The sequence below is a fragment of the Scyliorhinus canicula genome, chromosome 1 (assembly GCF_902713615.1).
Source record: "Scyliorhinus canicula chromosome 1, sScyCan1.1, whole genome shotgun sequence".
Lineage (NCBI taxonomy): Eukaryota > Metazoa > Chordata > Chondrichthyes > Carcharhiniformes > Scyliorhinidae > Scyliorhinus > Scyliorhinus canicula.
Genome location: NC_052146.1, coordinates 281506012 through 281533858, shown reverse-complemented (window position 1 = coordinate 281533858; position 27847 = coordinate 281506012). Strand labels below are relative to the sequence as shown.

The 27847-nt window shown below is 45.9% G+C and overlaps 1 protein-coding gene across 3 annotated transcripts in view; it reads right to left on the bottom strand.

Moving 5' to 3' along the window:
* Positions 1-27847, bottom strand: part of grem2b (gremlin 2, DAN family BMP antagonist b) — a 56803-nt gene that overhangs the window by 15217 nt on the left and 13739 nt on the right. Inside the window, exon 1 of one of the 3 annotated variants that reach the window (XM_038814180.1) lies at positions 1692-1937. The exons of the other annotated variants lie outside the window; for them this stretch is intronic. The gene's annotated coding sequence lies outside the window, so the exon portion shown is untranslated. Of the gene's footprint in view, positions 1-1691; positions 1938-27847 lie in introns of those variants that run through there. 3 annotated transcript variants of the gene reach the window in all.

The following is a 27847-nucleotide window of genomic DNA, read 5'->3' as shown; positions in this document are numbered from 1 at the left end:
AGACAGAGAGCGAGAGACAGAGTGAGAGAGACAGAGAGTGAGAGACAGAGAGTGAGAGACAGAGAGCGAGACAGAGTGAGAGAGACAGAGAGTGAGACACAGTGAGAGACAGAGAGTGAGAGACAGAGTGAGAGAGACAAAGAGTGAAAGACAGAGAGTGAGACAGAGTGAGAGACAGAGAGTGAGAGACAGAGTGAGAGACAGAGAGTGAGAGACAGAGAGTGAGAGACAGAGAGCGAGACAGAGAGTGAGAGAGACAGAGAGTAAGACAGAGAGTGAGAGACAGAGTGAGAGAGACTAAGAGTGAAAGACAGAGTGAGAGAGACAGAGAGTGAAAGGCAGAGTGAGAGACAGAGTGAGAGAGACAGAGAGTGAGAGACAGAGAGCGAGAGACAAAGTGAGAGAGACAGAGAGTGAGAGACCGAGAGTGAGAGACAGAGAGCGAGACAGAGAGTGAGAGAGACAGAGAGTGAGACAGAGAGTGAGAGAGACAGTGAGACAGAGAGTGAGAGAGACAGAGAGTGTGGGGGAGATGGGGGATTTATCAAATAAACATGGGAAGGTATTTGGGGGGGGGGGGGGTATAACTGCTGCGGCAACCTGGCTGGATAAGGAGCAATCCCGAGATATCTGTTTCCATCTTTTCAATCTCCTTTCGAACTTAACTTTTCTAAGCATCGCTCCTCTGGCGGTACAGACTTGATAGGAGTCTTACTGTTTACTTTGTGAAGGTTTTGACAGGAGTTTGAGACAGATCCGCTCTGGGGAATGAGTATTTCTCAGCAAAGCGAGTGTAATGGGAGGTGTTTGCTTTATTATTGGGAGCTGGGCAGGGACAGGGATGTTGCCGAGCCCACGCCGGGAGTGCTATCAAGTACCGTCACGCAGGGCACTCGGTTCCAAAGATAACTCACTCCCCCCTCTCGGCGATTCCCCAATTTCTTCTGAACTGTGGGAACGCAGCATTTAAGCAACGCGTGACCCACTTCCAATGTTTTGCCGGCTGCCACAGTGTTAGGAACAATGACAGCAACAACAACAAGGAAAAGAACACGGTCCGGGTTGTGGGATTGTCCCTGCGGAATGTCATCACACCGCCCTCATCCAGGACAACACACAAATGCAGGATTCGCACCAGACCGCTGATTTAAAATAATAAAAGTTCGATAAATTGTGGAGAGAGGCTGCTGCGGATTAACCGCGGACACCCGAGCCCCTTCAAACTTTATCCGGCCGAAGTCAGTTGGGAACAATCATTTACTGATCCGATTTCACACATTATGAAGACGCCACTTGGAAGACCCCGGGAGAATCGAAATGGAAATAGTTGGAAGAGGCGCGGCACACGTTAGGAGTGTAAGATGTGTGTGGGAGAAAGTGGACCGCTTCATTAAGTTTCCACCCCTCCAGAGTGCATTCATAGCAAGTTAAGTGTTCGAGAGACAGAGTGAGAGACAGAGAGTGAGAGAGACAGAGAGTGTCTTTCTCTGGTCAAAATAAGCAAGGTCATTAAAAAACAATTTGTCTTCTGAAAGTTGTGTCTCTCAGCATCCTGCTTAAAATAGTATTTCACTGACTGGAGCCTGTAGCAATAAGCAGCATGAGAGCACAGGGGGATCTGATCCTGTTAACGTTGGCAGAATCCATCTCCCCCTGAGATCGCTCATCTCAATTCTGTTAATGGTCCTTACCTGCACAGCAGAGGTGCTGCCCCGTCGTAAGTTTTGCTGTGGGTCGTCTTGGGCTGTCTGCTGAGCCGTGGGGGCTGTTCGGGAGTGAGCTTGCCCGGTGGTCTGGGAGGGCTGAGTTCTCTTGCGTGCACCAACCGGCAGTAGTCGAGGTGGAGAGAGTTGGACACTTAGCGCCGTTCAGCCTCACTTCTGACTGATCCGAGACTCTGCATGTGGATGTTATCAGGATGTGGGGCTCGGATTGGCTGTGATCACACACTCAGCCCAAAAGCAAAAAAACACAAATCACACGCTCCTCTGACTAATATTACACACAAGCCACGGCCCACGGTGCCGCGGAGGGAACCTCCTTCACCCCGTCTGCACCAGGCAAGAACTCACAGGGTGGCACCGCCGGGGGGCGACACGCCCGCTGGATTGGCACAGCCAATCCCACATGCCACCACAATAACACCACACAGATATCCCCCCCACTTGCCAGTCTAGGCTCACACAGTGACACAGAATGGCTGCAGGCAGACTTTGCAAACACCACCAACTCTTGACTGGATACCTGCCCGAAGGGGGCCGTACTCAGAAAATGTCTACATTGAAAAAACGGGACACTTATTTATCACAATGTTCTGGAGAGGGGTGCAATGTCTAATTAGCAAACCAACGTTTTTGAAGTAATCCCCTCGGTAGCAGAATAGAAAATGATTATCTGACTTTTTTTTTGGGGGGGGGGGGGGGGTTCGGTTCCAGGTTCGGGATGGTAGTGAAACTGACTTTTAACTTTTAGTCTGGACGTCAAGCCGTCCACATGGATGAGCTAAGCTGGTTGCCGGGCAACAGTGTCTCCGCTGTGCCTCGCCCACACCATGGGCGCACACATCACCTGGCAGGGTCGGGTGAGACAGGGGCATGGCAATCCTGCCAGGGCCAGCAGCGAGCTGGGGGAAGATTCTCACATCACATCAGCGCGGGCTGGATGAAGAGATTTGGACAGAGGTGTCTCAGACTCCTCTCCACCGGGTCACACTGTGCCTCAGAATGGGCTGGCCGACTGCCCCAAGTCAGCAATGCTGCCAGGATGGCAGGGCTGAGGTTGGGAGGGATTCGAGTTGGCACAGTGGGCCGTGGCGAGCTCTCCCCGCAATCCCAGTACATTGCACACCGCGATGCTACAGAGTTGGACGGAGCCAGCTGGGTCCAAATAGGTGCATGTTCACAATTAACAGTAATTCAATATAAATCACACGGACATTGAGCCATTTGGGGGCTGAATCACGTGCTCATTAGAACTGATATATTTATTATTGTCCGACTTAACTTAAAATGGAGAGAAATTATCATTTTTAAGTCTCAGAGTTGCGCACGGATTTGCTCCACGTCTGCTGTGTGATGTGAAGGGAACTGATGTCAACCGCCTATCCCTGAAATGTCTGTTTTTATGGTTGCATTTTGTAATGAAAGTATTCTTCTGACGTGGAGGTGCCGGTGTTGGACTGGGGTGAGCACAGTAAGACGTCTTACAGCACCAGGTTAAAGTCCAACATGTTTGTTTCAAACACTAGCTTTCGGAGCACTGCTCCTTCCTCAGGTGAATGAAGAGGTAGGTTCCAGAAACATATATATATAGACAAATTCAAAGATGCCAGACAATGCTTAGAATGTGAGTAATTCAATTTTTACAGATCCAAAGATTGGGGTAACCCCAGGTTAAAGAGGTGTGAATTGTCTCTAGCCAGGACAGTTGGTAGGATTTTGGAAGCCCAGGCCAGATGGTGGGGGATGAATGTAATGCGACATGAATCCCAGGTCTCAGTTGAGGCCGCACTCATGTGTGCGGAACTTGGCTATAAGTTTCTACTCGGCGATTCTACGTTATCGCATGTCCTGAAGGCCGCCTTGGAGAACACTTACACAAAGTTCAGAGGCTGAATGCCCTTGACTGCTGAAGTGTTCCCCGACTGGAAGGGAACATTCCAGCCTGGTGATTGTCGCGCGATGTCCATTCATTCGTTGTCGCAGCGTCTGCATGGTCTCGCCAATGTACCATGCTTCGGGACATCCTTTCCTGCAGTGTATGAGGTAGACAACGTTGGCCGAGTCACGCGAGTATGTACCGTAGGCTGGGTAGTTTGCTGCAAACAATGGTTTGTTTGAGCTTGCGCAGTTGTTTGAAGGGTGCCCCGAAGCGTGGTACATTGGCGAGACCATGCAGATGCTGCGACAATGAATGAATGGACAATCACCAGGCAGGAATGTTCCCTTCCAGTCGGAAAACACTTCAGCAGTCAAGGGCATTCAGCCAAGACGGCCTTCAGGACGTGCGATAACACAGAATTGCCGAGCAGAAACTTATAGCCAAGTTCCGCACGCATGAGTGTGGCCTCAACCGGACCTTGGATTCATGTCGCATTACATTCATCCCCCACCATCTGGCCTGTGCTTGTGAAATCCTACCAACTGTCCTGGCTTGAGACAATTCACACCTCTTTAACCTGGGGTTACCCCTATCTTTGGATCTGTTAAGATTTAATTATCTGCAAATGCTCGCATTCTAAGCATTGTCTGGCATCTTTGAATTTGTCTATATATATGTTTCTGGAACATACCTCTTCATTCACCTGAGGAAGGAGCTGTGCTCCGAAAGCTAGTGTTTGACACAAACATGTTGGACTTTAACCTGGTTTTGTAAGACTTCTTACTGTATTCTTCTGACGATTCTTTTAGCAAAGCAAGTGGAGGCGGGTTTGATTTATCTCACATTCATGTCATGTCCCGGCCTAAGTGCCCGAGTGTTTAAAATCTTTCAACAAATGGAAGGAGAGCGAAGATTGAAATCCTGCATCTTATCAAGGGCGACGCTGCTTTAAGTTGGACAAGCTAGCGGGGGGGGGGGGGGGGGGGGGGGTGCTGCAGTTTACTCCTCCAACTGACAAAGCATTCCTTCTAAATGTGGAGCAGAAAGGCGGGGGCAAAGGAAACGGTGATCCTACACAGAAACTGTATTCCAAAGTAGCTACCTCGTGTCCAATTCACTCTGGCAATTTTGTAAATTCAGACCCCGGGAATAGGGAGTTTGCAAAAGAAGCTCTTCCCTCTCTCTCTCTCTATCTCTGTCTCTCTATCTCTATCTCTCTGTCTCGGTCTGTGTGCTGTTTTCCCTTCCCCAATAGCCGAGCCACTTGTGTGAGATGCTGACAGGGGCCAGTCTGACCGCTGTGCCAAGAAGGCTATTTAATGACTCTGTCCTGGCCTCTGTCAGTACTGGCACAAGCGGCTCCGAGGCTCCCCATGAGAGTTTTTCTTTTGACGAACTATCTGTGGAAGATTAAAAACGATCACTTTTGTTAACTGGTAGAACACGCGACTATCTGGTTCACGTCGCTTTGGAGGCTTGTTGGTGAAGTGCTGCACTTAAAAAGGAATAAACACAAATTTGTCTATCAGCGTGATCTAAGGAGGTCCTCGGAGGACACAAGTGGGCCCTTTTTCTCATCATTCTCTTGTAATTTTTACTCATCGCGTTGATGTATTGTGGCCATCTCCCACCCACCCCGACCCCCATTTGCCTGTTCGCTCTGTTACCCCTCTTCTTTGCCACTGCTCCCCTTTCTAATTGGCTGTTTCGTACTTGGTAACATTCTTCTATAATATTGTTCTCTTCTGCATGGTTACCATCACTCACTGCTCTGCCCGATGTAGCCTCTCTCCTGTGTGAGTGCGCTATTCTGTATGACTGTTCCTTCCTATCATGGGGACTGCTTCGACCTCACATTTAACTCCATCCTTTACTATCACTTCTCAGTTGTTCTCTATGTGACTGCTTCCTCCCATATGAAAGCTGTGTGTGATTTCTTCCCCTCTACACGCGCATCCTCTCTGATAGTTACTCTATCATGTATGACGTTTCTCTCCTATATAGTTACTCTGTCATAGAACATAGGACAGTACAGCACAGAACAGGCCCTTCGGCCCTCAATGTTGTGCCGAGCCATGATCACCCTACTCAAACCCACGTATCCACCCTATACCCGTAACCCAACAACCCCCCCCCCCCCCCTTAACCTTACTTTTATTAGGACACTACGGGCAATTTAGCATGGCCAATCCACCTAACCCGCACATCTTTGGACTGTGGGAGGAAACCGGAGCACCCGGAGGAAACCCACGCACACAGGGGGAGGACGTGCAGACTCCGCACAGACAGTGACCCAGCCGGGAATTGAACCTGGGACCCTGGAGCTGTCATGTATGATAGTTCTCTCCTGTATGTTTAATCTATCATGTATGACAGTTCTCTCCTATATAAATTACTCTATCATATATAGTTCTCTCTTATACAATTACTTTACCATGTATGACAGTTCACTCCTATATAGTTACTCTGTCATGTATGATAGTTCTCTCATATATAATTACTCTATCATGTATGACAGGTCACTCTTATACAGTGACGCTATCATGTATGATAGTTCTCTCTGATATAATTTCTCTATCATGTATGACAGGTCACTCCTATATAGTTACTCTGTCATGTATGATAGTTCGCTCCTATATATTTACTCTATCATATATGATAGTTCTCTCTTGTTGAATTACTCTATCATATATGAAAATTCGCTCCTATATAGTTACTCTATCATGTATGACAATTCTCTCCAATACAGTGACTTTATTGTGTATTAAAATTCTCTCCTATATAGCTGCTCTTTCATGTCTGAAATTTCACTCCTATATAGTTACTCTATCATGTATGATCGTTGTCTCTTACATAATTACTATATCATGCAGAACAGTTCTCTCCTATATAGTTACTCTTTCTCAGTTCTCTTCTGTATGGTATCATGTATGATAGTTCTCTCCTACATAGTTACTCTATCATAGATTCATAGAATTTACAGTGCAGAAGGAGGCCATTTGGCCCATCGAGTCTGCACCGGCTCTTGGAAAGAGCACCCTACCCAAGGTCAACACCTCCACCCCATCCCCATAACCCAGTAACCCCACCCAACACTAAGGGCAATTTTGGACACCAAGGGCGATTTATTATGGCCAATCCACCTAACCTGCACATCTTTGTGACTGTGGGAGGAAACCGGAGCACCCGGAGGAAACCCACCCACACACGGGGAGGATGTGCAGACTCCGCACAGACAGTGACCCAAGCCAGAATCGAACCTGGGACCCTGGAGCTGTGAAGGGATTGTGCTATCCACAATGCTACCGTTCTCTCCTATATAGTTACTCTATCATATATGACAGTTCTCTCCTACACAGTTACTCTATCATGTATGACATTTCTCTCCTATATAGTTTCTCTATCATATATGAAGGTATAGTTTCTCTATCATGTATGACAGTTCTCTCCTCTATAGTGACTATGTTGTGTATGCAGTTCACTCCTGTATAGTTAATCTATCATGTATGACAGTTCACTTCTATATACTTACTCCATCACATGTCATGGGAGTGTGCCTTTAAGAAAGGTTTTTGTCTTATTACATGGCTTCAGTGATATCATTGTCTGGGTGGAGCTGAGCTGTGGCTCTGTGAGCTGTTTTTGCATTTGCTTTCAGTTTTGGCTGCTGTGGACTCAGACAGAGAACAGAAGTGCTTTGGCCTGTCTCTCTCTCTCTAATTTCATTTTAAATTTCTGTTCCAGTAAAAACAAATATTGATTATAGCTACATGCTTTGGCAATTGAAAATATATAGGTTGCTTTCTGGAAGGGTTTAAACCTGCTGATGAGACGGGGTCAGAAACTCAGGGAAAGCCCGTCTTATTCAAATGAGAATACAGAGTGCTGGGCCATGCTCTTAAAAAGGGGATTTTGGTTTACGGGATTTTGGTTTTGAATTGGAACAGTAAAAGGGGGAATTCATTAAGTGTTACACATAGATTACTGTATAATTACTCTATCATGTATGACAGTTCACTCCTATATAGTTACACTGTCATGCATGACAGTTCTCTCCTTTACAGTGACTCTACCATCTAAGACAGTTCACTCCAATATAATGACTCTATCATGTATGACAGTTTACTCCTACATAGTTACTCTATCAGGTTTGGCAGTTCACTCCTATATAGTTACTCTATCATGTATGACAGGTCTCTCCTATATCTGTCAGGATAGGCAACAGCACCTCCTCCACACTAGTCATCAACACCGGAGCAAGGATGTGTGCCCAGTCCTCTACCATACTCCCTATACATACATGACTGTGTGGCAAGATTCAACTCAAACACAATCTATAAGTTTGCGGGTGACACGACTGTGGTGGGCCGTATCTCAAACAACGACGAATCAGACTACAGGAGGGAGATAAATCACTTGGTTGCATGGTGTACCGAGAACAGCCTCTCTCTAAATGTTGGAAAGGCCAAGGAACTGATCATTGATTTCAGGAAGCGTAGCACGACACAGACTCCGTCTTAATGGCTCCGAAGTGGAGATGAGCTTTCAGTTCCTGGGGATCACCATCACCAACAGTCTGTCCTGGTCCACTCACGTTGATGCAACAGTCAAGAAAGCCCAACAACATCTCTATTTCCCACGGAAGCTAAAGAAATTTGGCATGTCTGCATCGACTCTCACAAACTTCTCCAGATGTGCGGTAGAGAGCATCCTATCCAGAAACACAGCCTGGTCTGGCAACTGCTCGGTCCAAGATCGTAAGAAACTGCAGATGTGTGGTGAACTCAGCCCAGCGCATCACACAAGCTTGCCACCCCCACAGTGATTCTGTATACACCTCCCGCTGCCTCAGGAAGGCAGACAGCATTATCAGAGACCCCTCCCACCCAGGCATTGCCTGTTACCTGACCCTTCCATCAGGCAGAAGGTAAGAAGTCTGAAGACTCGCACATCCAGACATAGAAACAGCTTTTTCCCTACAGCCACAAGACTCCTCAACGACTCCCCCTTGGACTGATCTGTTCGCTGTAAGCACGCTATTTACGATGCCCTATGCTGCTCTTGCTCATGTATTTGCTTTGTTTGCTTTGTTTGGCCTCTTGTTCCGCACTGTAACCAATCACTGTTTGTCGATGCACCATTTGTCATGTTCTCTGTTGATTATTCTTTTGTCTACTATGTATGTACTGTGTATGTTCCCTCGGCCGCAGAAAAATACTTTTCACTGTACTTCGGTACATGTGACAATAAATCAAATCAAATCAAACATCATGTATGATATTTTTCTTCTATATAGTTACTCTATCATGTATGACAGTTCTCACCTATATACTTACTCTATCGTGTATGACAGTTCACTCCTATATACTTACTCTATCATGTATGACAGTTCTCTCCTATACAGTAACTCTGTCATGCATGGCAGTTTCTCCTATATAGTTATGCTATAATTTATGACTGCTCTCTCATATGTAGTAACACTATCATGTATGTCTGCACTCTCCTATATCATTCCTTGAACACATTTATGATTGCTCTCTCCTCTACAGTTTCTTTATAATAAATGATGGTTTATTGTATATGATTGCTCTGTCTGACATAGTGACTCTATCATGCATAACTGTTCTCTCCTATATAGTTACTGTATCATCTATGAATCATATCTCCTATAGTTACTCTATCATGTATGCTGTCCTCCTCTGTTGTTAGGATACCAGACAAGATTGCAATTTTTGTTAGGATATTGGACACACCCCAAAATGTTGCAATTTGTAAAACTGTGACAAAAGGATTCTTCACCCAAGGAGAATCTGACCAATTGGTAACTTTTATGTTAAAATACACCTTAATTTAAACATAGAATTAACCAGATTAACATGAAAGAAATAGTTTTACAATTGATAGTTAAATAGTTCTTAAATAAAAGGAAAAACTTTAAATAATTATCAACACCTGCGACTATATATGTTCCAATGAAGCAACCCTATACAGTTCAAAATCCACTCATAAATAAAGTTAACAACCAGGGTTACTTGGTTACTTGTTGGTCTCTGTGTAGACCTTTGGAGAGAAACCCTTTCAGGAACAACCTGAAATTCCTTCTGTCTTGTCAGACTCAAATCCTATGGGAAAACATGCCAAAACTGCAGACAGATCTTGCTCCTCCCATTAATTACATCATCTGTAACCTACTAAGATGTCCCCTGAGCTGTGTGCCTCAAACTAAACATTATCCCTTATTAATTCTCTACACCCAGGGAATCTCATTTCTATAAACAATATTCCATTAGCCATCTATATGTAAAGAAGTAAATGGTTAAAATCAGATCACCTCACCTTTACGACTCCTCAATCACAGCTTTAGCAGATATACTGCCTGCATGTTTTTAAACCAGGATTTTTAATAGCATTACTACAACAAAGTATAAAATATGATATACTGTATAACAATTTTCTACATTCATCATACTATAATGTTACTCTATCATGCACAACTGTTCTCTCCAATATAGTTACTTGACCATATATGATTGATTTTTCCTACAGTTAATATGTCATGTACGACTGTTTGGCCATCCACTCCGATATTTGTTCTAGCAACATGGTTAGCACTGCTGCCTCTCAATTCCAGAGATTTGGGTTCAATTTAGCCCTTTGATGACTGTGTGGTGTTTGCACATTCTCCCGTGTCTGCGTGGGTTTCCTCTGGATGCTCCAGTTTCCTTCCACAGTCAGTCCAATAATGTGCAGGTTAGGTGGATTGGCCATGCTAAATTGCCGCTTAGGGTCCGAAGATATGTAGGTTAGATGGGGTACGGGGATAGGGCAGGGGACGAGTTTAGGTGGCGTGCTCTATCAGAGGGTCAGTGTAAACTTGATGGGCCAAATGGCCTCCTTCTGCATTGTAGAAATTTTATGGTTCTATCATGTATGACCTCTCTCCCATATGTTACTCTATCAGGTATGACTGCTCGCTCTTATGTAGTTACTCTACCATGTATGGCTGTTCCTCCATTGTTACCCTGTCACGTATGACTGTTATCTCCTATATAGCCAATCTATTTTTAATGATTTCTCCCTCCCTCACAGTTACGCTATCATGTACAACTACTCTTTCCTATTCATACCTTGCATGTCATGTGAGGTACCCAAATTTGTCATGTATCTGATTGACATACCCCCAAATTGTTAGACCCTGGGTGTAAAGTGAGGAATTAGCTCCCCTTCTTTATTAAACCCCTTTACCTAGTCACAGAAAAGTTAATTAAACAAGGAATCCTTCCGTTTTGGTTGCATTTTCCCAATCCAAATCTAGTTATGTTTTAAACAACCAATTTAACCAGGCCCGCTTGAGTTAAAGAAAAGGTGAGTTTATTGGTAAATAAATTCAAGTAGACAGTAATAAAACCAAACATGCATACACACAGATTAGAAATGTGAAGTGTGTCCAAAATTAAAAGTTTAAAAGGATATACTAATCAATATTTGGCTTGTCTGTGGGCTAGCTGAGAGAAGATGTCCTGTTTCCTATTTGACTGTGGCTTTGCTAACTTGTGACTTGCTTGCTGCAATCAAAGAGGGAGACTTTATTTTACCTACAAGCACAGGAATGCCTAGTGGACGTTCTCTAGCTGTGACCTTCACACAACAATAATTGAGCACAATAAAACTCAAACACCAAAACTAGCACCAACAGGCCAGCATTGCAGTTGGTTTTTAACACCTTTTCATGTGTATTCCTGGAAGGGGAAACACACAAATATATATTTCATTCCATAACCCACGTTCCTTCAACTAACATCATATCTATCACAGGGGATTGTGTCTGCTGAGATGGTAATCAGCCTCCCATTATCACCACAAGAGATTAAAGTTTAGTTTTTGCATCGCATCTCTTCCTTTGAAGTGTATCTGTCTGGAGAAAAATTGTGATATTCCGTTCTCTCCGGACTAGTTGATCAAGTGTAGTTTAAATGCAGTAAGAAGCCTAGTCAAGTCTCCTCGCTGATCTGCACCGAGGTGGGTGAATAAGGAGGCTAAGTTCGCTAGTATCACTGTGTTTTCACAATAACTTCATTGCAGTGTTAATATAAGCTTACTTATGACACAATGAATTGTTATTATTATTGGCTAGCCAGGTAGTCAGGAATTCAATGTGCACCTCAGCCACATCTCTCTCTAATTTATCTCCATTGCTACCCTCATCCTCCATGTTAGTGGCAATGGGACAGATTGTTGGCAATGGGACTGCGTGTCCCTTTCTCAGCTGTAATATTGCTTTATCATGTTGACATGACACAGCCTTTGCTTTTACCCCAATCTAGGATCTCAATTAGATAGTTTACTTCCCCGAGTCTCTTTGCTACTCAGTATAGGCCACTGAACCAGGATTTTAAGGGTTCAGCTCGTATTGGTAGGAGCACCAACACATAGTCTCGTGGTTGAAATGTTTGGGCCTTGGCATGTTTAGCTGCATGTTTTCTCATAGCTGTATGGGAGATTCTCAAGTGTTCTCAGGCCACATCACAGGTTCTCATGATTGGTTCTCAGAACATGGTTACACAGTCTAACACGGAGACGTCCTTTGTTTGTTCCAAAAACCTCTCCTTGATTAGTTTCAGTGGACCTCGCACTTGGTGCCTGTAAACTAACTGAAACAGAGCAAAACCGATGGAGTCATTGATGAGTCCCCAGTTGTGAACAGAATGAAACTTAGTCCTTTATCCCAGTCATGGGGGTGCTTGTGGCAGTATGGTATAATCACTGTTTTTGGGGGCTGGTGGTACCACACAATTCACTAACACTTTGCTGAATGGTTCCCCAGAAGCCAGCATGGGAATTATAGGCGCAGGTCTTATTGCAGGTTGGGGCTTTCCCACAACATGGCAGGTGTGGCTGGTTCTGAAAAACCTCTCTATGGAAGTGTGGCCAATAAAAGTGCTGGCTGTTACTCTGGGTTTGTCCTTAGTGGGGAGGGTATGGAATTTGAAAACTCCACAAGGAGAATTATTTCACGGAGATTTTCGTAAGTGGCTTCCATTTTAGTGGTACAAGCTCACTGGTCTTTCAAACTCCAGGTACGTCTGGTCAGCCATTTCCTGAGTGTACAGAATTTCTGGTGGGACATCTCTAGCACTAACTGATATGCATTTAAAATATCCCTTTCTGCTGCCTCATAGTCCATGGCATTTTCCACAGGCAAGAGGGAGTAAACTTTGTGAGCTTTCCCTGAAAGTTTTCGCTGTGGCCATTCCCCCAATTTGTTATGGTTCCAGATGAGATGTCTCCAAATTGTTATGCCTCACGTTTCGTAACAACAATGTTCATTTAAAGAGGATTTCTTCCCTTGTGCACACCTTTTCCCCGTCCAACTACATGTAGGACCATAGACGTAGGAGCAGAGTTGGGCTATTCAGCCCATTGAGTCTGTTCTGCCATTCAATGAGATTATGATTGCTCTGACATAATAATCCTCTGTTACTATGTGGGTTACTGTAATTGTGTGCAATGTCTCTTTAAAAATGGAATCATGTGACTTACAAGGCATCATTGGCTACTTTGCAGGGTTTTTCTCTCATCTAACACCAAACCTTGTACAGTGAAGACCTATTCAATAAACCTCTGTTAATCTTGCATCAAACCCATGTGCTACGGAAATCTATTTCTTTTGTGCTGTTAGTCTAAAGGTACAACAGTTCACTAAAAGAAAACTGGCAACATGGAACCGATCATAGATTATCATAGAATTTACAGTGCAGAAGGAGGCCATTCGGACCATCGAGTCTGCACCGGCTCTTGGAAAGAGCACCTTACCCAAGGTCAACACCTCCACCCTATCCCCATAACCCAGTAACCCCACTCAACACTAAGGGCAATTTTGGACACTAAGGGCAATGTATCATGGCCAATCCACCTAACCTGCACATCTTTGGACTGTGGGAGGAAACCGGAGCACCCGGAGGAAACCCACGCACACACGGGGAGGAAGTGCAGACTCCGCACAGTGAACCAAGCCAGAATCGAACCTGGGACCCTGGAGCTGTGAAGCAATATTGCTGTCCACAATGCTACCCTGCTGCCAGTAGAAAGAAAATAAAATTTATTCTCCAAAAGGTCTTGGAGCAGAGCAACTTCAGCAGATCAATCAACCAGCGGATTAACAGAATATCAGAAACCTCTGGCATTGGAATTGGTAAAGTTTTGGGACAAAAATTCAAACCTGTGCCGATTTTAAACTGGCAATCCGAGGAGTTAGGCTGCGGGGCTTGCCATGTGCAGTACAGTAAGAGCCAGAGGCAGAGCAGCGCAGAGAACAAAAGTTTATCATAACTATCCTGGAAGTTAAAACTGTTGCAAGTTAAAGCTAATGAAAGTTAAAGCTGTTGCAAATTGATAATCCATCTTGAATGAACTCGTCCACTGAATTCAGCGAAGGGGGAGAGCATTTTGATACCGTGTAAAAAAGCAGGAAATTTCGGCGCGATGGACTTTTTTGACAAAGATTCAGAGAACTGGAAATCATATTCAGAGAGATTCCGTTATTATATTCAAGCCAAAAAAATAATGAAAATCATGAATAAAATAACTTCTCCAGAGAAGAACACTCAAGGGAAGATACAGAACTCATTCAAAGGAAGAAACAAAACAAATTCATCTAAGAAAATTCATAATGTGGAAGAAAAGAATAACAACCACAATGAAACTAAAACAATTCATTCCGATGAAGAATTAAAGTTGAACATGCTACTGGTCCAGAGTGAGTCACATTGTTTTTGGGTAGTGCCAAAGCTCAAAGGGCAACCTAGTGGAGGTCGACACAGCGGCTGCCGTCTCCCTAATTCCTGAGAACACCTAAGAGTGGAAAATTAGCCAGATTACTTTAAAAATAGCAGATGTGATCTTGAGGACCTATACATTAAAAAAAAATTTTGGAGTACCTGTAATGGGCCAGGCTTTAGAAAACACCAAAGTATATCATAGGGTTCACTGACCCACGACTTTTAATAGATTTTGGTTATGGGCGGACAAGGGCCCACTTTCCAGGTGTTATGCAACAGAGACCGTAAGTATTTTTAAACAAAACAATGTTTATTCTATGAATCCAGTTAACATTGTATAAACACACAGTAAAGAGTTTATCAACTACCAACACAAATAATCCCCACAGATACAATACTCTATAGGTAACCCTTAATAACTTTCCTAACAGCATCCATAATCAAATATCCTTTTTTAACAAAGCCAGCAGGTTTGAATTCTCGGCAGAAAGCAGTTATCGCTTTTAAATTATCAAGTGATCTGAAGACATACTTCTGCATGCAGAGAGAGAGATCAAAATATATCTTCTTGTTTGAATGCAGCTCCCAACTGAAAAGAAAACCAAAAACTCAGCTACAAAACAGCTTCCAGCTCAAAACGAAAGTAAAAGCCAGAAAAACAGCTCAGCTCCACCCGCACAATGACATAACTACAGCTATTTGATAAATACGCTTTTCGTAAAGGGACCCTCACATGACATACCCAATTCATTTTTTCCAATTAATGGGCAATTTAGCCTGGCCAATCCGCCTAGCCTGCATATCTTTGAGTTGTGTGGGTGAAACCACACAAACACGGGAAAATGCGCAAACTCCACATGGAACAGTGACCCAGAGCAGGGATCGAACCTGGGACCGTGGCGCCGTGAGGCAGCAGTGCTATCCACTATGCTACCATGTTGCCCTTGAGGACCTATACTGATGAGATAGTACCACTGAGAAGTTACATCACAATCAAGGCTGAGCTCAATGGACAAAACACAGAGTTACCACTCCATGTGGTGCAAGGAAGTTTTCCAATTCTCTTTTACCGCTTTTGGCTGGAAATAATTTAATTGAATTGAAGCACTGTCTATACAGACCATAATGGAAAAATACAGCAGTTTTTTTTGAAGACACACTGGGGTCCATGAAAAGTGTACAAATATTAAGGAAAATAGTCAGCCTAAATGACTCATGGCTAGAGCTGTACCCTATGCAATACATCTGAAGGTAGAATCCAAACCAATAAGTCTTAGAACCTGTCACTCCTCGTGACTGGGCAACCTCTATTGGACCTGTCATAAAATAGGATGGTATAATTTATCTCTTTCTTAAGACAATCAAATCAATTTTAAGACAACCAATCCAATACTATGTGCAGATCAATACCCACTACCATTGATTAAAAATTTGTTTGCAAGCCTAGCAGGAGGACAGAAGTTCTGCAAGATTCACCTATCGCAAGCCTACCTGCAAATGAATGTGGAAGCTGAAACTCAACACCTGCTCATCACCATCGCTCACAAAGGCCTATTCCGCTCTAAGAGATTGCCTTTTTGCCTACACCAGCCTTATTTTGATGATCTATGGTCCAGATCCTTAGTGGCTTACAGGGGGTACAGTGTTATCTACATGATATATTGATCACCAGCACAAATGAGCACGAACACTTACAACAAGGAACTACTTTTCGCAAAGGGCAGTGAATTTGTAGAACTCACTGCCCCATAGTGCAGTGGAATACAAGTCATTAAATGGTTTCAAGAAGGAAATAGATATATTTCTGATTTTTAAAAAATGGGTTAAAGGGAAATGGGGAACAGGTTGGGAGGTGGATTTGAGACCAGGAAGAGGTGAGCCATGATCTGATTGAATGGCAGAGCAGGCGTGAAGGGCTGAATTGCCTACTTCTGTTCCTAATTGTAGACATAGAATTTACAGTGCAGAAGGAGGCCATTCGGCCCATCGAGTCTGCACCGGCACTTGGAAAGAGCACCCTACCCAAGCCCACAACCCCACCCTGTCTCCATAACCCAGTAACCCCACCCAACAATAAAGGCAATTTTGGACACTAAGGGTAATTTAGCATGGCCAATCCACCTAACCTGCACATCTTTGGACTGTGGGAGGAAACCGGAGCACCCGGAGGAAACCCACAGAAGTTCCTAACACTTATAAGTTGCACTGAAACGATTTCAAATGCATGGGCTTCGTGTCAGGAAAGAATAATGTGATTTCTTCCAGACATCTACACGGTGATTGACAGTAAAATCTGCATAAAACACTTACAAAAATGGAAGCCATTATGGAGGCTCCAAGACTAATGAACTTCACTCAACTAAGGTAATTTCTAGGGTTAGTCAACTACCATGGAACATTTGTCCAGAATCTGGCAACCCTATTGAAACCCTTACATGAATTGTTGTGTGCAGAACAAGGATGTTATTGGACACCAAAATGCGCAAAACCATCACAATCTGCAAAAGAAGCACTGAAAAAGTCAGAAGTGTTGGTATTTTTCAACCCAAACATACCATAAAAGCTCGCCTGTGATGCTTCACCATACAGTGCTGAAGCGGTGGTGTCACATATACTGCCTTCAGGGGCAGAAAGACCAATAGCATTTGCATCTCGTGCGTTAATAAGTGCAGAATCTAACACCCACAATTGGAGAAGGAAGCAGTGAATAGGATATTTGGTGTACAGAAAGTTCACCAATACATTTATGGTCGACAATTCACATTGCTGATGGACTACAGGCCCTTAACAGCTATATTTGGGCCTCACAAAGGTATTCCTTCGTTGACTGCAAGTAGACTCCACCAATTATGGTCGTTAATCATATTGGTACATTGCAACGAGATCAAATATCTTCAATCGGAAAATCATGCCAATGTGCATGCATTATCATGCTTACAGTCACCAGCTGGTCAAATACCACCTAGTCATGATAATATTTTTTACTCTTCACAGATTGAAAATGCATCCTAAGGCCAAAGACATACCGAAAATGATCCTTTGATGGGGAAGATACTGAAAATGGTGTTAAAGGGCGAGTTGAATGACCAGCACAGGGCGGACGTCTGCTATGGGGGATGGGAGTAATTATTCAACCAAAATTACCTCAAAAAGTTTTGGACCAGTTGCACGAAGGACATCGAGGTGTGGTGCAAATGAAGGAACAAGCACAAAGCTACTTTTGGTGGCCAGGAAGTGGTTCCCAAATAAATAAAAAGTCAGAACTCTGCCAGTCATGCACACAGGTAAGGAACACACTGCCATTGCCCCCATTGCATTCATGGGAGTGGCCTAAAATGCCATGGCAACATTTGCATGTTGACTTTGCTGGTCCTATTGAGGGGCATCTCTTCTTGGTCATTGTAGATGCACACTCAAATTAGCCTGAGGTGGTTGTAATGAAATCAACTATGGCAGAATAAACCAATGGGAAACTCAACGAGATGTCATTCGGAAAACCAGGACAAATCGTGAGCGACAATGGGCCACAGTTTACAGCCCAAGTGTTCGAAGACTACTTAAAAATGTGTGGAGTTCAACATAGTAAATCAGCATCTTATCAGTCATCCACGAATGGTTTAGCGAAAAGGAAGAAGTAGGTCCCTGTGACGGTATTGGCTCAGACTGGTCCAATATCTTATGTGGTCCAAATGGCCGATGAACTGATCTGAAGCCATCCTATGGATCAATTATTGTCAAAGTGTGTTAGTGTTCAAGCGCCAGGACTACCTCAAGAGGTAACGGTCTCCGTTCCATCTGAATGTGTGACTTCTAGTCCCTCGACACAAATAGAGATTGCACCAGAAATACCTGCTACAGGGTGGCACGGTGGCACAGTGGTTAGCACTGTTGCCTCATGGTGTCGAGGACCCGGATTCAATCCCAGGTCACTGTCTGTGTGGATTTTGCATTCTTCCCGTGTCTGTGTGGGTCTTACCCCAACACAAAGATGTACAGGGTAGGTTGATTGGCCACGCTAAATTGCTGCTTAATTGGATAATTTTTTAAAAAGAAGTACTTGGGAGAACTAGTCATCTTCAGAAAAAGAGACTGTAATATCTATCAGAGTATAGACATCAACTGGAGAACCTGAAAGTATGTCCAAGGTCTAGAACACAAAGTCCGAGATGTGTGCAGGCAACCAGCAAAAAACAGACACCGACCTGATCCTCTATCTTATTTTTTTTTTTTTAAATAATTTTTATAGAAATTTTTTGAATTTATACAACAACATCGAACCATAATAAAATACCAACAATAACAATAATGATAGCAATCATAAATATTCGCCCCTCCTCAATGAACAACACAACATATTAACAACAGCTTAAATTAACACAATGTTAAGTTACATAACCGTAGGGGAAAAAAATAGAAACTATAATATGGAACTTCCCCCCCCCCCCCCCCCCCCCCCCCCCCCCCCACCGCCCTCCTCCCCCGGGTTGCTGCTGCTATTGACCAAGATACCTACCTTTGAGCCAGGAAGTCCAAAAAAGGCTGCCACCGTTTATAGAACCCTTGTATTGATCCTCTCAGGGCAAATTTGACCCTCTCCAATTTTATAAATCCCGCCATGTCACTGATCCAGGTCTCCACACTTGGAGGCCTCGCAAGCTTCCACTGCAGCAAGATCCTCCGCCGGGCTACTAGGGACGCAAAGGCCAGGACACCGGCCTCTTTCGCCTCCTGCACTCCCGGCTCCACCGCAACTCCAAAAATGGCGAGTCCCCACCCTGGTTTGACCCTGGATCTAACCACCCACGACACCGTCCCCGCCACCCCCTTCCAGAATCTTTCCAGTGCCAGGCATGCCCAGAACATATGGGCATGATTCGCTGGACTCCCCGAACACCTGGTGCACCTGTCCTCTCCCCCCAAAGAACCTACTCATCCTAGTCCCAGACATGTGGGCCCGGTGCAGCACCTTAAATTGGATGAGACTAAGCCTCGCACATGAAGAGGAAGAGTTGACTCTCTCCAAGGCATCCGCCCAAGTCCCGTCTTATATCTGCTCCCCAAGTTCCCCCTCCCATTTAGCCGTCAGCTCCTCCACTGACGACTCCTCCACCTCCTGCATTACCTTATAGATGTCAGACACCTTCCCCTCTCCGACCCACACCCCCGCAAGCACTCTGTCCATCGCCCCCCGCGAGGGCAGCAAAGGGAACTCCTCTACCTGTCGCCTAGCAAACGCCTTTACCTGCAAGTATCTGAACATGTTCCCTTGGGGAAGCCCAAATTTATCTTTCAGTTCCCCCAGGCCCGCAAACCTCCCGCCAATAAACAGGTCCCTCAATTTACTGATGCCCACCCTTTGCCACCCCCTAAATCCCCCATCATTGTTCCCCGGGATGAACCGATGATTTCCACCCAATGGAGCCTCCATCCAGCCCCCTGTTTCCCCCCTATGACGTTTCCACTGTCCCCAGATTCTTAGGGTCGCTGCCACCACCGGGTTCGTGGTATACCTCTTAGGAGAGAGCGGCAACGGCGCCGTTGCCAAGGCACCCAGGCTCGTACCTCTACATGACGCCATCTCCATTCTTTTCCACGCCGCCCCCCCCCCCCCCTCCATCACCCATTTACGCACCATTGACACATTGGCCGCCCAATAGTACCCCAAAAGGTTATGCAGCGCCAGCCCGCCTCTATCCCTCCCTCGCTCCAGGAAAACCCTCTTCACTCTCGGAGTCCCATGTGCCCACACAAAGCTCAAGATACTGCTAGTCACTCTCCTAAAGAAGGCCCTGGGGATGTAGATGGGCAGGCACTGAAAGAGGAACAAGAACCTTGGAAGCACCGTCATTTTGACGGACTGCACCCTCCCCAACAACGACAATGGCAGCATGTCCCACCTCTTGAACTCCTCCTCCATCTGATCCACAAGCCTGGTGAAATTATGCTTGTGAAGTGTCCCCCAGTCCCTGGCCACCTGCACCCCCAGGTACCTAAAACTCTCCCCTACCTTCCTAAGCGGGAGCCTACCAATTCTTTCCTCCTGGTCTCCAGGGTGCACCACAAACACCTCACTCTTGCCTAAATTTAGTTTATAGCCTGAAAAGGTCCCAAACGCAGCTAGCAGCTCCATCACCCCCGGCATCCCTCCCACCGGGTCCGGCACATACAGTAACAGGTCATCGGCATACAAGGACACCCTATGTTCCTCCCCACCTCGCACCAAACCTCTCCACCTCCCTGAATCCCTCAATGCCATCGCCAACGGCTCGATTGCCAATGCAAACAACAAGGGGGACGGGGGCAACCCTGCCTGGTCCCTCGGTAAAGCCGGAAGTACTCCGACCTCCTCCCATTCGTGGCCACACACGCCATCGGGGCCTCATATAGCAGCCTCACCCATCTAATGAACCCTTCACCAAATCCAAACCTCCCCAACACCTCCCATAAGTACCCCCACTCCACTCTATCGAAGGCCTTCTCTGCATCCAGCGCCACCATTATCTCAGCCTCCCCCTCAATCGCCGGCATCATAATGACATTCAACAATCTCCGCACATTCGTGTTCAGCTGCCTTCCCTTCACAAACCCTGTCTGGTCCTCGTGTACAACCCCTGGCACACAGCCCTCTATCCTGGTGGCCAGGATTTTTGCCAGCACCTTGGCATCCACATTGAGGAGAGATATGGGCCTGTATGAACCACACTGCTGGGGGTCCTTGTCCCTCTTTAAGATTAGCGAAATCAGCGCCCGCGACATCGTCGGGGGCAAAGTCCCCCCTTCCCACGCTTCATTAAGTGTCCGCACCAGCAAAGGGCCCACTAGGTCCACAAACGTTTTATAAAATTCCACCGGGAACCCATCCGGCCCCGGCGCCTTCCCTGACTGCATCTGCCCGATCCCCTTAACTAGCTCCTCCAGCTCAATCGGCGCCCCCAACCCCTCCACCTGCTCTTCCTGCATCTTCGGGAAAGAAAGCCTGTCGAGGAACCTCTCCATTCCCCTCCTCTCCACCGTTGGCTCTGACCGGTACAGTTCCCCATAAAAGTCCTTGAAGACCTCATTCACCTCTACCCCCTTCCACACCACATTCCCACTCTTGTCTCTCACTCCAGCAATTTCCTTAGCCACATCCCGCTTGCAGAGCTGATGAGCCAGCATCCTACTCGCCTTTTCACCATGTTCGTACACTGCCCCTTGTGCCTTCCTCCACTGTGCCGCCGCCTTTCTAGTGGTCAGCAAATCAAATTTAACCTGTAGGCTGCGCCTCTCCCCCAACAATCCCTCCTGTGGTGCCTCTGCGTACGTCCAGCATCTTTCCCACCAGTCTAGCCCTCTCACTCCTCTTGCTCCTCTCCCTGTGTGCCCGGATGGATATCAGCTCCCCACGAATCACTGCCTTCAGGGCTTCCCAGACCATCCCCACCTGGACCTCCCCCATATCATTCACCTCGAGGTACCCCTCAATACTTGCCCGGACCCTCCTACACACCTCCTCCTCCGCCAACAACCCCACATCCAACCGCCACAATGGGCGCTGGTCCCGCACCTCCCCCATCTCCAACTCTATCCAATGCGGAGCGTGGTCGGAGATTGCAATGGCCGAATATTCGGCCTCCTCCACTCTCGGAATCAGTCCCCTACTCACCACGAAGAAGTCTATCCGAGAATAGACCCTATGTACGTGGGAGAAGAAAGTGTACTCCCATGCCCTCGGCCTCACAGACCTCCATGGATCCACCCCTCCCATCTGGTCCATAAACCCTCTCAGTACCTTGGCTGCCGCCGGCCTCCTACCCGTCCTGGAGCTGGACCGATCCAATGAAGCATCCAACACCGTATTGAAATCCCCCCCCATAATCAGACCTCCCGCCTCTAGATCCGGGACCCGTCCCAGCATACACCTCATAAAGCCCGCATCGTCCCAATTTGGGGCATACACACTAGCAAGTACCACCTTCTCTCCCTGTAGCCTGCCCCTAACCATAACAAAGCTACCCCCCTTATCCGCCACCACCTCAGATACCTCAAATGACACATTTTTCCCCACCAAAATCGCCACTCCCCGGTTCTTCACATCCAACCCAGAGTGGAAAACCTGCCCCACCCACCCCTTCCTCAGACAGACCTGGTCCGCCACCTTCAGGTGGGTCTCCTGAAGCATTGCCAAATCTGCCTTTAGCCCCCTCAGACGAGCAAGTACCCTCGACTGCTTTACCGGCCCATTCAATCCTCTCGCATTCCAGGTGACCAATCGGATCAGAGGGCATCCCGCCCCCCTCCCTCGTCGACTAGCCACAGCCCGTCGACTGCCCGCCCCAAGACAGCACTCCCCGCCCGACCCAGTCCCCACAGCGACAACACCTCTCCTCTGTCCCCCCAGCCCCCACCAGATCCTTCCTGACCCTACCAGCAGCAACCCAGTATTCCCCTTTCCCCCCCTCCCTCCCCTCCCCAGGCTAGGAACCCTCCTAGCCGCGAACCGTCCTCCATTGCACTTCCGTGGGTCAGCTAACTTCTGCTGACCCCGGAAACTCCCGCCAAAAACCCGACCCCTCCCAAAGTGGGATCATCCCCCATCCTATCCCTCCTCCAGGCACCGCTCCAGCGCGGGGAAGAACCAGTTAAGACCCCCCCCCCCCGTCATCGTCTCCACCCCCCCAGCTCCGCAACGCGGGAATCCAGAGGAAAGCCCGTGCTTTCGCACTGCCCCACCACACCCTTCTGACGCAGCTCCCAAATACCAGCCCCACTCCACACCCCCAACCTGATATAGAATACAACAAACCCCCCCAACCCTCCCCGCAAGATACAAAACTCAAACAATGCCCCACAACAAAAAACAGAACAACACCCCAATAAATAACCATATCAAAATTACAAAAGTACAGAAAAAGAGAACACAGCAACAGCAGAATCCAGCAATAAAGTATTACAACCGACCCCGCAACCCCCAACCCCTAGTTCAAGTCCCGTTTCTCCATCCGCACGAAGGCCCACGCCTCCTCCGGGGAATCGAAATGATAATGCCGGTCCGAGTAAGTTACCCACAGGCGCGCAGGCTGCAACATTCAAAACTTTATCTTCTTCTTGTAGAGCACCTCTTTCGTCCAATTAAACCCGGACCGCCGCTTAGCCACCTCCGCACTCCAATCCTGGTAGATCCGTACTACCCCATTTTCCCAGTTGCTGCTCTTCACCTTCTTGGCCCAGCGCAGCACACACTCCTGATCACTGAAACGGTGGAACCTCACCAGCACCGCACACGGGGGTTCGTTCTCCTTAGGCCTCCTGGCCAGCACCCTGTGGGCTCCCTCCAGCTCCAGGGGCAGATGGAAAGATCCTGCCCCCACTAGCGAGTTCAGCATCGTAGCCACGTAGGTTGTCAGATCCGACCCCTCCAGCCCCTCCGCAAGGCCTAAGATCCTCAGATTTTTCCGCCTCATGCGGTGATCAAGCTCCTCGAAGCGGTCCTGCCACTTCTTGTGGAGTGCCTCGTGCCCCTCCACCTTACTCACGAGGACCACGGCCTCCTCCTCTCGTTCAGTGGCCTGCGTCTGCAACGCCTGGATGGCAGCACCCTGGGTCGTCTGAATCTCCGAGAGCCTTTTGTTAGTTTCCTGCAGAGAGCTCAGCACCTCAGCCTTTAAATCTGCGAAACAGCGCAGGAGAGCAGCTTGCTGATCCTGGGCCCACTGCTTCCACTCCTCTGGTGCTCCGCCGGCCGCCATCTTGGATCCCTTCCCCCGTTTTTTCTGGGGAGCTGCTGCCGTTTTATCCCCCTTTCCACTCCGAGGTCGAGTCATGAAATGCGGAGAAAGTCGATCAGCACACCTTCTCCCACCGGGAGACGTCGAAAAAATTCAGTTTTGGGCTCTAAAAAGAGCCGAAAAGTCCGTTTGAAACGGGAGCTCCCAAATGTGCAGCTTCCTACGTCATCGCCGCCGCCGGAAGTGTCCTGATCCTCTATCTTATTGACTGTGTTATTACACTGCAATAATATGACGCTGCACTTGTATATAGATGTTAATTAATTTATTCAAATACTAGTTATTAGTTGTGTTGGACCTTAGAAGTAAAGGGGGAGAGATATTACATATGTAGGTTATTGTAGTTGTGTGAAATGTCTCTTTAATAATGGCGTCACGTGACGTACGTAACATCATCAGCTACTTTGAGGGCCTTTGCCTAGTCTAGTACCAAACCTTGCACAGTGAAGACCTATTCAATAAACTTCTGTTTATCTTGCATTAAACTCACATTCTACTGCAATCTCTTTCTTTTGTCCTGTTAGTCTAAAGATACAGCATTCTCAACTCCATTTCCCACCTTATTGCTATTATCCTTGATTCCCTTACTGATTAAAAATCTGTCTATATCAGCCTTAAAGATACTTAACAACTGAACCTCTACAGCACTCAGCAATAAAGAATTCCACAGACTGACTACCCTCTGAGAGAAGAAATTCCTCCTCATCTCTCTCAAATGGGCAACCCCTTACTGTGTGATTATGTCCTCTGGTCCTAGACCCTCCCACAAGGGGAAACAATCTCTCAGCATCTATTCTGTCAATCCCGCCGAGAACCTTATATGTCTCAACTAGGTAACTTCCAATTCATCTGAACTCCAGTGAGTACATGCCCAACCTACTCAATCTCTTCTGGTGAGAAACTCTCTCCATACCCAGGATCAACCTACTGAACCTACTGGGATGGCACGATGGCACAGTGGTTAGCACTGCTGACTCACAGCACCAAGGACCCGGGTTCACTGCCTATGTGGTGTCTGCACATTCTCCCCGTGTCTGTGTGTGTTTCCTCTGGGTGCTCCAGTTTCTTCCCACAGCCAGTCCAAAGATATGCAGGCTAGGTAGTTCGGCATCCTAAACAATTGTCCCTTAGTGTCCAAAGATATGCAGGTTAGATGGGGTTACAGGTATAGGGCAGGGGAGTGGGCCTAGGTAGAAGGTCACTGCAGACACACTGGGCTGAATGGCCTCCTTGTACATTGTTGGGAATCTATACATCTATAAACCTTCTCTGGACTGCCTCCAATGCCAATATATCTGTTCTTAGATAAGGGGACAAAATCTGTTCACAGTATTCCAGATGTGGTCCAACTAGTGCCTTGTGTAGTTTTAATGTGGAGATGCCTGTGTTGGACTGGGGTGAGCACAGTAAGAAGTCTTACAACACCAGGTTAAAGTCCAACAGGTTTTTTTCAAATCACTAGCTTTCGGAGCACTGCTCCTTCCTCAGGTGAATGGAGAGGTAGGTTCCAGAAACATTTGTATAGACAAAGTCAAAGATGCAAGACGATACTTTGAATGCGAGCACCTCTCTATATTCCGGTCTCGTCCATTGCGGGAATCATCCCACCCCTTCTGTTCCCGTCCCTTGTGTCATCCTCGCCACTTGCCTTCCACCTATTTTTGTGTCATCTGCAAACATGACTATATTACATTCACTTCCCTCATCCAAATCATGAACATAAATCGTAAATAATTGTGGCCCCAGCACTGATCTCTGTGGCATTCCATTAGTTACTGATTCCCATCCTGCTATTACATCCTTTATAATGGACTCTATTGTTTTCCCAATGACTGATTTCAAGCTAATTGGCTTTTTTGTCTCCCCCGACCCCTTTTTGAATAAAGGTGTTACATTGGCAGTTTTCCAATCCTCTGGGACATATCCAGAATTTAAGGTTTATTGGAAGATTACTTCCTTTGGAGTTATTTCCTTTAGATCCCAGGATGCAACTCATGAGGTCCAGGAGACTTATTGGCCTTTAGCCCCATTAGTTTCCCTAGTACTTTTTCTCTAGTGATAGTTATTGTATTTATTTCCTTCCCCATTTTTTCCCTTGATTATTTAGTATTTTTGGAATGTTATTAGTATCTTCGACCATGAAGACTGACGCAAAGTATTTATTTAACTCCTGTGCCATTTCCTGGTTCCCCATTATTATTTCCACAATCTCATTCTCTAAGGGAACAATGGTGATTTTGACCTTTCTTTTCCTTTTTATACATTTAAAGAAGCGCTTACTGTCTGTTTTTATATTACCTGCTAGTTTACCTTCATAGTTTATCTTCACCCTCTATTTTTTTGGACATTGTTTGTTGGTTTTTAAAACTTTCCCAATCCTCTGGCTTGCCACTAATACTTGCCACATTGTATGTCTCTTCTTTCAGTTTAATACTATCCTTAACTTCCTTGGTTGATTTATCCCTTTCCTGGAATCCTTTTTTCTCACAGGGATATATCTTTGTTGTGAGTAATGAACTATTTTCATAAATGCCTGCTGTTGCTGATCAATTGTCTTCTACTAAACTCCTTTCCCAGTCAAATCTATCCTCATTTTGTTTTTATAATTCCTCTTATTTAAGTTTAACACAGTTGTTTCTGTCCAAAGTTTCCCACTCTCAAACTGAAAGCCAAATTCTACCATGTTATGGTCTCTTTTTCCTGGGGGAATCTTTTGCTCTGAGATTGTTTATTAAATCTTCCTCATTTCAAATTACCAGATCCAAATTAAAATGATTCCTATTTGGATCCACCACATATTGTTCTAGGAAACTGTTCTGAGCACACTCTATGAATTCTTCCTCGTGGCTATCTTTGCCCATTGGATTTTCCAATCCACATGAAGATCAAAGTCACCCATGATTAATATGCCTTTTGTACATGCCCTCATTCTCTCCTGATTTATTCTCCATCCTACAATATAGCTACTGTTATAGGGCCCATAGTCTCGCCTCACCAGTATCTTTTTCTCCTTATCATTTCTTAACTCAACCCATATGAATTCTATATCTTCTGTTCCAAGATCATTTCTTGCTATCATACTTATTTCATTTTGTACTAACAAAGTTAACGCACTATCCTTTCCTTCCTTCCTCTCCCAACAAAAAGTCACATACCCCTGAATACCTAGCTCTCAGTTTTGGTCTCCTTATAACCACATCTCTGTAATGGTTATAAGATCATACCCACTAACCTCAATTTGTGCCATGAATTCATTTATCTTGTACTAAATTAATACATGCATTTAGGTAAAGAGCCATAATTTTGGTTTTTTTTAACCATTTTCCTCCTTTGACACGATTTGTTGCTTTTTTTAAAGCACAGTGAGCTAAACAGCTGGCTTGTAATGCAGAACAGGACCAGCAGCGTAGGTTCAATTCCCGTACTGGCCTCCCCGAACAGGCGCAGGAATGTGGCGACTAGGGGCTTTTCACAGTAACTTAATTGAAGCCTACTTGTGACAATAAGTGATTATTATTATAAATGTTTGTACACTCTTTCCCATTCTTGTCGCACTTTGGGTATCATCACCGAAATAGCTGCCTTTACTGCCATATCACTTTGTTTTGTAAGCCGAAGTATCTGCTCTCTAGAAGCCCCCCCCCCCCCCCCCAATCTATTTAGTTTAAAGCCCTCTCAACTTCATCAGTTATGCTTTTTTTT